Genomic DNA, 10,389 nt, shown 5'->3' with positions numbered 1-10,389 from the left:
GACACAGCCGCACAGCCGGGGGACACAGCAGGCAGCGGAGGGCACAGCAGTGGCGGATCTTGTCATGGTGCGGCGCCCTCCGGATGGCGCCAGCGCCCTCCGGAAGGCGGCGCCCCGGGCAAAAGTCCTGCTTGCCCGTGGCAAGATCCGCTACTGTTAATACGCAAGGTTGCGACCCTTACACGCCGCTGAGCCTCTGCCAACTCAGCGTCTCCACGGGATTCCCCGTGCACAGGAGCATGCGATTATCTGCAAACTATGATCGGAATATTGCCCTTGAATTACTGTACATGTGGATACCAAACACTATGTTCTGACCTATTTATGTCCCCTCACATCTTGTAAAGTTGAATATCTCTATTGTTCCATTTCTAAAGTAAATGTAACTTGCTGGTGTGGTGTGTGTGGGCTATGTGTAAATTATGCACTATGTGGATGAAATATCAGTTATGTCTTTGTGGCTATTCCATGCGAGTGCATATACTACCGTATTTTCTCATACCACGTGCTAATATGCAGGGCTTCGTGAGCCAATGTACGCAGCGTGCTGGCATGCGCACGCACGGCAGCACAAGCACCCGCACAGAGGCCACTCTGTGTGGTGTTTGTACTTGATGCATGTGGGTATAATATCTTCGACTTCGACAGTGGACATCTTGTGAATTTTTTTGATAACATTCCGCAAAATGTCTAGGGATGCTGTGGAGGAGATAGCCCTTAAGAATATTACGCCTGTGTTCTAAAAATCGGAGTTTGCGTGTTGTGCGCCCCACATAAAGTAATTTGCAGGTGCAAACTAGCATGTATATAACAAAAACACTGTTGCAGTTGATGAAGGATTTAATAGTATATTGTATATTGTCTGACGAGAAAAAATGTTTAGTTTTATTCTGTATATATGAACATGTTAGGCAGTGATTGGAACCGCACTTATAGCAGCCTATTGTTTTAGTTAGCCACTGTGATGAATTGAGTGATTTACTTGATTGTGTCAGTTTTCTTCTATCTACAAAATAACTAGGAGCAAGGTGTTGTTTTAGGTTAATGGAACGTTTGAAGATGACTGAAGGTTTATTTCCAATTTCTGTTTTGAGAATATGATCAGTGAGCAGTATGGGAAAATTGGAAGAGATGATGTTCCTTATTTTACAGGAGGAATTATTGTATTGTGAAAAAAGTGCGGTTTATTCTGTTCTAATTTGTGATTAGTTTGTCTATATTCTAAAAGCTCTTTCCTATCGAGCCAATCAACTCGTGCGCGTGCCAATTGAATCAATTCCAATGGGTAGCCTTTCTCACATAGTGATTGGGATAGTTCGTCGGCTTGAGCCGTATAATTATGGTATTCGCTGCAATTGCGTCTAAGGTGTCGTAGTTGACCATATGGAATGTTTGTAATCCAGGGCTTATGATGTGAACTATCATAGTGTAAAAAATTGTATTTGTCTACCTCTTTCCTAAAAGTTTTGGTCGAGATAGCACCCTGTCCGCTATCAGTGGATACCAGCAGCGGTTACACCTCCCCTGTCAGTTCATCTGCGTGCTCTCCCTGTATTCCACCTAGGAACGCTGCCTCTATAAGGAGCAACCGTGGTTAGTGTGTTTTCGTGCAGAATTCCTCTCCCTTGCTGTTACACTCGTGGGCTTTGCAGAGGATTCCACCGAGGACGCTCAGTGGCAAATAGCCCACAGGAGAGGTAACTACCACACACATATTGTTTGACACATCAACGTATTGCCGGGACTCTTCTATTAATTTAAAGTGCATGTTGCATTTGCACCTGATACAATAGTTTCGAACTTCCTCTGGCATTTATATTGAGTGGTATCTCTGGAGATATATATTGCAACAAATTAGCCAAATCAGTATTACCACTGCCTACTGAATTGAAGTAACATTCTTTTATAAGAAAAGTTATAATTATGTGCTCACAATTTGTCTAATAACATCTACGGTGTTTCAGAGTCTAGTAATTTTATTGATGCATCTTTTATATGTTCATCTATTAACATTGATTTAATGAAATTAAATAAATAAATAATTTATAATACATTATCGTCAGCTCTCCACATGCCTGGTTCATCTGCAATACCCAAAGCGCAGCTATTTGTTGTCTTTTTTCTTTAATCATTATTTTGGGCACACACACAGTGCCTTCTGGCAGCGCTTTGGTGTTACTGCACTTTTGTACTTATTATATTCAGGCGCTTATAGCATTATCACCCTTGGTTCTAAACTGAGTCTGGTAGGAGGGGCATAGAGGGAGATGCCAGCCCACTCTATCAAATTCTTAAAGTGCCCATGGCTCCTAGTGGACCCGTCTATACCCCATGGTACTAAATGTAAACCCAGTATCCTCTAGGACGTAAGAGAAAAGGACAGTACAATCTCCAAATAAATGCATAGAAAAAGTGTAATGAAAGATGTCACCAGTGTTGTTATTGACTGTGCAAAATACAAAGCAAAACAAATTCTGAGCATAACACACTACATAACATATGTACAGTATAATAAGCTCTAACTGTAGCACTGTCATATATGTATCTTAACACAGTTGTTTCAGGTTGTCTATATGATAAGAGATGATCTGGGAATATTTTCCTAAGTCTTATCTTTATGGAACATATGTTAGTTCTCTTTCCTAACTATATGCAAGAAGTGCAGACGTTAGTTGTATGTGACACTAGGAGAATAAAGATTTCCTCTTGAGACATTTGCACTCCAAAGGTAATTTTGGGTGTATATGAGCTTTTTAATATCAGTATCTGTTGTTTTGAAACTGTATCCTATTTTGATAATGTCCTTCCTGACGTAAATAGATTTGCGTTGGTCTGCAGTTATAGATCAGAAATAGTTAGATCACATGGCATGTTTGTTGTTTACAGGGGTGAGAAGGAATATTTGCAACTAAGGCAAAAAAAAAAAACATAACAAAACAAAAAGCTTCATCACAATAAAATATGTAGAATGTCTAAAACCAAAGGGCACCCCTTACACATCATTTCTATGAGCAAGAAATCACTCCCACCAGTTTCACAAAACATATTTGCTTTTCTATATAAATAACAACATATTCAGGTGGCTAGTGTCTATCTATAATAATAATAATAATAATAATAATAATATTTATATAGCACTTTTCTCCTAATAGGACTCAAGGGGCCGGATTCAAATGTGCGCTCCCCCTCCTGGCTGCAATCATGCCCGCCGGCGGTATTCTAATGTTACTACCAACGGGCACGACAAGATCATTTCAGCTCGCTACCCCCGGAAGTAACAAGCTGAAATGCTTGTAAAGAAACCCGTTTGGGCACCCAAACGGGTCTTTTTACGATCGCGCCCATTAGTTTAGTCTGGTTTAGGTGCTTTGAGTGCCTAAACCCGATTGTACTGGGCGTGATGCGGGCGAAAACAGGGGGCATTTGAATATCGCCCCTCTATCTCCCGTCACTTTAGACATTTTTAACATTTTGAATACAAAACAAGCTTAACAGTAGATATTAGTGAAATCCTTGAGTAAATAGGTAAGTCTTTAGTTTACTCTTTCAGTATCTATCTATCTATCTATCTATCTATCTATCTATCTATCTATCTATCTATCTATCTATCTATCGCTATTCATCTAACATTATTTTCATATATTTACTGTAGATTAAAATGTGTTTCCCTTACACTGTGAGATGTTATATCAGCAATAACAGTTTATAACTGACAATTTCTGTACAGAGGTGACGTTTCTAACAAAGCTGAGTAATGTCACAAAGGATGGCTCTGGCCACTAGGGGGCAGAATTAGTAAAGCTTCTAAAAATGAATAGTGGAGGTGTTGCCACAACAACTTATCAGATTCTGGCTTTAATTGCTCTATTGCATCCTAGAAAATTATAGAATCTGATCAGTTGCTATGGGCAACACCACCACTTATCATTTTTAGAAGCTTTAGTAAATCTACCCCTAGGTGTATGAGGGCACATCTGTAGGTGAAAATACAGACACTCCTTCACCTATGGATTTTAAATCAGACACTCTTTCTACCGATGGATATATATCCCCATACAATTACATTATTGAGAAAACCACATACATTAAATTGTTTGGAGTATAACAAGCGGCGGCTGCTGCCCCTGGGCTACAGCGCTGACAAAAATGTTGTGGGCAGGAGCTGGCTAGGACATATGAACATACATGTAAAGTTGTATGTAACATATGTGCTGGCTTCCTTACCCGGGGATCGGCAGCCGCCACACGCATGGAAGACAGGCACACACTGCTCAGCTTGTCTATCATCAATAAGTCCGCCCCCAGACTTCTGTGAAACCAGCCAGTGGGAGTATGTGGCAGGCTTAGTGATGATAGACAGTCTGAGCAGTGTGTGCCTGTCTTCCATGTGTGCGGCGGCTGACGATCCCTGAGTAAGGAAGCCAACCAGTTCCAGATTAAGGACCACATGGGCCTGGAGCTGAAATTTATGAAGGGCCTATTGTGTACCGTTGCAAAGGGTGTGACCAGCAACAGCAGGGTTGTGACTAGGGATAGAGCCCCTAACACAATAAGCCATGTAGAGCCCCTTTTATTCACGTTATGCCAGGTAGAGCCCCTTTTATTCACGTTATGCCAGGTAGAGCCCCTTTTATTCACGTATACCAGGTAGAGCCCCTTTTATACATGTTCCTCCAGGTAGAGCCTGTTATACAATCTGCACCGGGTGGCACCTTATACACATAGCAACAGGTAGCCCATTATACAAATTGCACTAGCTAGCCGTCACACGCTATTCGGCACCTGTGGTCCTCTGGCTCTATGTTCTTGTCATACTTCCGCGGTAGGGTGCGGGCAGCGTGAAGTGGCCAGGATGGGGGGCGGCCGGCCGGAGCAGGAAGCGGTGAGGGGCACTGTGGTGCAGGCAGCAGACGGGTGTTGATGGCACTGGTGGGGGCCTCAGGCCACAGTGACCCGAGTGCCCACCCTGTTAGCCCGCACCTAAAACCGCCACTGGCAGGATCCCCTGAGCTGGACGAGCAACGACCCTCCCAACACTCCAACGCTGCCCCTCCCAGTGCACATAGTGCAGCCGAATGCACATGGACTGAGCGTCCATAGACGTTTAGATCACCTGCCTGAGCATAGCCTCCAATGTGAACAACCCAGAGTCTGTGCACGCAACCAACCACACCAACATGCCCATGTCACCACACACACAGTCTGTTTCCTCACCCACTCCCTACACACACACAACCTGTTTACTCAGTCCCTACACACACACACACACGTACACACACACACACACGCACGCACAAAGCCTGTTCCCCAGTCCCCACACACACACACACACACACACACACACACACACACACACACAAAGCCTGTTCCCCAGTCCCTACATACATACCCTCCAACATTTTAAACATAAAAATTGGTACAAATTAGGAAAGGGGGCGTGGCCATGGGCAAAGCGCCCCTTTTCCAATACTTTCAATGGAAGTTTGGAGATCCAATAATCGGTACAGACCATAAAAAAAGGTACTCCACCTGCCAAAAAGGTACACACACACACACACACACACACACACACACACACACACACACACACGCATACAAATACATACACACAAAAAGCCTGTTTCCCCTAGCTCCCCTCCCTCCCACACAGCCTGTCTCCTCCAGTCACCATACACACACACACTCACCCTGTTCACCCCATTCCCTACACACATCTCCAGCCTGTCCCTTCCTAGACATATACCCTGTTCCCCACAGCCCTCTCACTCTCCCCCATTTCACCCAGTCACTGAGCTATGCAGACAGAGCAGGAGCAGACAGACTGACAAGGAAAAGTAGGGGGCATGGCCTAATTACAGACCCATGACCATGCCCTCTTGGGGGGAAAAAAACACCTACCATTTAGCAAGCACCACTAGCCGGCCCGGCAGAGGGGTCACAGGACTGGACTAGCGGCTAAGTCACTGTCACCTTGCGTCCCAGCAGGCAAGTACACCGCTGGCTGCTGCTGTTGTTCCCAGTGGAGGGGAGGCGTGGTGCCTGTGTGAGAACATGGCGCAGGGGAGGAGCTGAGAAATCTTTCAGCGTAGGGAGGGCTTCTGAGGCTGTCTAGTGCTGATGACGTGCTGTAATAGGATTTTTTTTCCTGTTTCCAGCAGCAGGGGATCCTGTGGGCCTATTTTGATGTGGAAGGGGGGGGGGGCTGCAGCTCCATCCGCCCCATTGTTAATCCAGCCCTGAAGCCAGCACATATGTTAGAAACAACTTTACATGTATTTTGATATGAGCTGGCCAGCTCCCGCCTGCACACTTTGGTCGGCGCTGTAGCCCTGGGGCAGCAGCCGCTGCCAGGTATAACCATGTTGAGCAGACTTACAGTATGACTTTTATGTTTTACTAGTATAAGTCCAAATACTAATGATGGCTGCATCCAGGGGCGCTTTAAGAGTGGAGGAGGCTCGTGTCCAGCCTCCTCCGTTCGGGCCTCCTTCTATCTGCTGGGGGCGCTGTAGAGTCTGAGCACTAGAGGGCTCAAACTCTACTTCACATGCACAGATCTCCCGGAAAATGGTGCAGTGGCCATTTAACCAGTGGTTTCTCAACTGCGCATGCGCAGAACTCCGTGAAGATGATCACTGCACCATTTTCACGAGTTTTTATCAGTGCCGGTGACATCGTCATGGGACTCCGGAGGGGTGAGTATTAAAAAAATGGGTGCAGCATGTGCGTTGTGGGCCCCCTGGACTCACTACACCCATTAGACATACGCCAGTGGCTGCAGCAGAGTATGTAAGAACAGTGGGCAGGATTTTTATTGTACAAAGGCGAATTCTCACATTACCATAATGTAGTAAGCAGATATCCATAGCAAGAAGTAGGTGAGAATGCATTTGACTGAGAATCAGCCCCTTTGCCAGTAATGCACTGTAAGGATTAACAAGCTACTGTACATAGACATACATTAAAAAATACATGGTGTCTTTTTTTCTTTTGATTTTGTATCACTTGTATTCCTATAAAATATCAAACTATTTCTTTTTTTTTAAGTCATAAAGTTTTATTGAAGAGATAGTAGAAATGACAAATGGAGGTATTGACATAATCAGAGCACAAAAAAACTAGAATAACATCAACATAAATCAGAACAGAGGTGATAGCGTAAATTTACATGTTGAAGTACATAGACTAGAAAATTAAGTGCATGAATTTGTCTCTTTTCCCCCCCCTTAAACACACCCCAAAACAATCAAGAATTAGGAAAGAAATAGAAAATAAGAAAGTATATTCCGAAGGGCCAACCAGTGGAACCCTTGGGAGGGCTTGTAGGAAGTTACAAAGACAGTCAGAGGGAAAAGAAGCAGGGATGATAATGAAAATTGAGGAGAGGAGAGAGAGTAGAGAGAAATAAAGAGTAAAAGAACAAGAACAAACCACAGACGAGGGGAGAGCGAGTCGGGAGAAAAGAAGGATGAGGAAAAGGGTAGGGTGAACTAGGAGAGACCTGGGAGAGCTACTTGAAATTTAGCGTACCAAGGTGTCCAAACGTTGTGGAATTTATCCACTGTGTTGTTCATCAAGGAGGAAAGGTATTCCATCTTCGCTACAAACCAAACACGATTCATAAATTCAGGAGGGGTGGGAAGTTTCCATGATTTAGCAATCTGGAGTTTAGCTGCACAGGCTATATGTAGAGCCAGTTTTCAGGCTTGGATAGCTGAGAGGCTAGGGCACACAGGAGAAGCGTCTCAGGAGGGGGGGGGGGCAATCCGGGATAAGCGACTGAATAAGGATTCGGACCATTGACCAGAAAGAGGCTATCTTCGGGCAGCTCCACCAAGTATGAATATACGTGCCTACTTGACCACATTGACGCCAACAGAGGTTAGAAGTGTTCGGATATATTTGGTGTAAGCGTTCAGGAACCAAATACCAGCATGCATAGACTTTGTAAGAGTTCTCCTTGATGGAGACGCTAATATAACATTTAGAAATATCCAATCGAACAGATTCCCATACGTCATCATCTAGGGAGGTCCCCAAGTCAGTTTCTCATGCAAGTTCATGTGCTGTGCGAGGAGGCGAAACTGGAGACAAAATGGACTGATACAAAATAGAAATAATGCCTCAATCCGTGGAACGGTACATGCAAAGGCGCTCCATCGGAGTCGGGATATTAGGAAGAGGCGTTGTCCTAGTAGAGGACATCACGAAGTTTCGAATTTGAAGGTATTGGAAAAAATAAGAATTCAGGAGAGAGTGCTGTGTTTGAAGGTCTGCGAATGAGTACGGTACGTTGTTATGAAGTAGATGATGAAAGCAGGAGATGCCTGCTCTAGACCGGTTGGAAGCAAAATGATAGGATCGACCCGGGGTGAAGGAGGGGTTGTTCCTGATGGGAGTTAGGGAAGAGGGATGTGTGTGAAGTGAAAGTTTAGATTTTAGTGAGTCCCACACCGATAACGTTAGGGATATTGTTGGCACTGACTGAGTGGTTTTAGGTCTGTGCAAGCGAGGGAGCCATGGAAGATGAGAGACTGAGTCGGCATGGGCCAAGTCACTCTCCAAGTCGACCCATCTCCTCGTGTGTCCTGGAGAATGCCAGGCAACTAGTTGGCTGAGTGCCGTGGCGTAGTAGTATCTCGATAGCGAGGGAAGGCCCAAACCACCACACGTAGAGCTCTGCTGGAGAGTCTCCCTACGCAATCGCGGCTTCTTATTATTCCAAATGAATTTACCATATTGGGTCTGGAGGGATGATAGAATCCGGAGAGGGACTGGGAAAGGGAGAATCTGGAAGAGGTATAAAATCTTGGGGAGGACATTCATCTTAATAGCATTAATCCTGCCAATCCAAGAAATGAAATGTTTTTTCCATCCTAAGATGTTTTGAGATAGCCCCTTAAATAAGGGAGGAAAATTTGCGTCATAAAGAGAGTGGTATCAAACTATTTCTTGGTGCTATGTTGTATAAGATTAAATAAAATATATTAATACAATTTTTTATTGAAATAAAAGAAATCCCTGTGTCCAAAACATATTCTAAATTTGCTAAGACAGTGTTAAAAAAAATATTTCCTGCTGAAACTGCTACAGTGTAAAAAAGTGAAAAATGTTGCTGAATGTTGGCACAAATCCTTGGCAGCAAAATGCTTAGGGCATAAATGTGATGGGAATGAGAAGTATTTTGGAAGAATTAATGAAGGGAGTAGTCCTTAATTGATAGTAGACAGGATTTTGATAATTTTTTCCACCATGCATATTATCAGCCGAACCTGCAATACTACCGAATTGTTTTGAGGTCAGTTCTCAGAAGTAGAAAGTTACTTGTGCACCAACATATCCACAGGGCAGATAAATAGGGCAGATAAAACATCTGTAAATAATACCAATCAATATAGAAAAGCTGGTGCACATAAGCAGGCCCCTCAACCCATCACTCTAACTAATACCCTCTTGCGCTATACTAGATAATATGATATGGCTGAAAAATTCAATACATCAAATCTTATATTTTATAAGCATAATAAAATGTATTCATACAAAATAAATCACAAATTTTAAAGCAAGACCGGTTTCATTAATATCATAAAAATCTTTGAATAAGAATACCAAATATATATTATACTATGCGGAGGTGGAGTTAAGCATAATCTGTGCACAGAAGTGTATATACTATTATGTAAAGAAATAATTCAGTCCGTGAATACTAGATGTGTAACCAATATCAGCTGCTAGTTAGAACCCGTACACTGATTAAATATCCGTAGATAGTTATTTTGTATCACAGTTCCTTTAAAAGTAACCATCCAGCACAAAGCAATGAGCTGCGTGAGAACCGCTCCAAACTGGAGCCTTACGTGCGGCTTAAGCCAATGATGTCAGCAAGGAGGAGTCCCAGTGTCTACCGAGGTGGTCTCTGGCTGCGGGAAACGGCGCCTACGCTGGCGCCTGCTGTATACGATCCTGCCCGACTTCAAAGCTCTGTGAGTCCACACCTCTTAGTGCCGTATGCAGGCACTGGTGAGCGGTTTCTCTCCTCCCAGCAATTGTTCCAGCAAATGGTGATAACAGTAGCTGTTGCAAAGTACGGGTCCAGTTAATGCAGGGGTCCAAGAATCAAAGCTTCTGACGCGTTTCGCTCCTCCCACAGGGGCTTTATCAAACCCTCAACCCATCAATACAGAAGCGTCACCCTCACTTCACAGTAACAATGGTAAAACAAATATAATACACTGATAGACGTAGAAGCGCTAAAATAAAATAAAAAATTTAAAAAACTTAAAATTCCTTGAAAGAGTTAAATGATGTCCTGTTAAAGTTAATGGGTTTTCCACTCAACGTGTTCTTCTTTCACAATCGGAATCCTCAGTCTTGACACCACCTCTTTCA

General features: G+C 43.6%; 1 long non-coding RNA gene across 1 annotated transcript in view; it reads left to right on the top strand.

The window, feature by feature from the left end:
• Positions 1-1,536: 1,536 nt before the first annotated feature.
• Positions 1,537-10,389, top strand: part of LOC134929268 (uncharacterized) — a 45,610-nt gene continuing 36,757 nt past the window's right edge. Inside the window, exon 1 of the long non-coding RNA XR_010178431.1 lies at positions 1,537-1,697. This is a non-coding gene — a long non-coding RNA (uncharacterized LOC134929268). The remainder of the gene's footprint in view (positions 1,698-10,389) is intronic.

Source organism: Pseudophryne corroboree, chromosome 5 (assembly GCF_028390025.1).
Source record: "Pseudophryne corroboree isolate aPseCor3 chromosome 5, aPseCor3.hap2, whole genome shotgun sequence".
NCBI lineage: Eukaryota > Metazoa > Chordata > Amphibia > Anura > Myobatrachidae > Pseudophryne > Pseudophryne corroboree.
The sequence above is the reverse complement of the archived record's forward strand: the minus strand, read 5'-3'. Positions and strand labels throughout refer to the sequence as shown.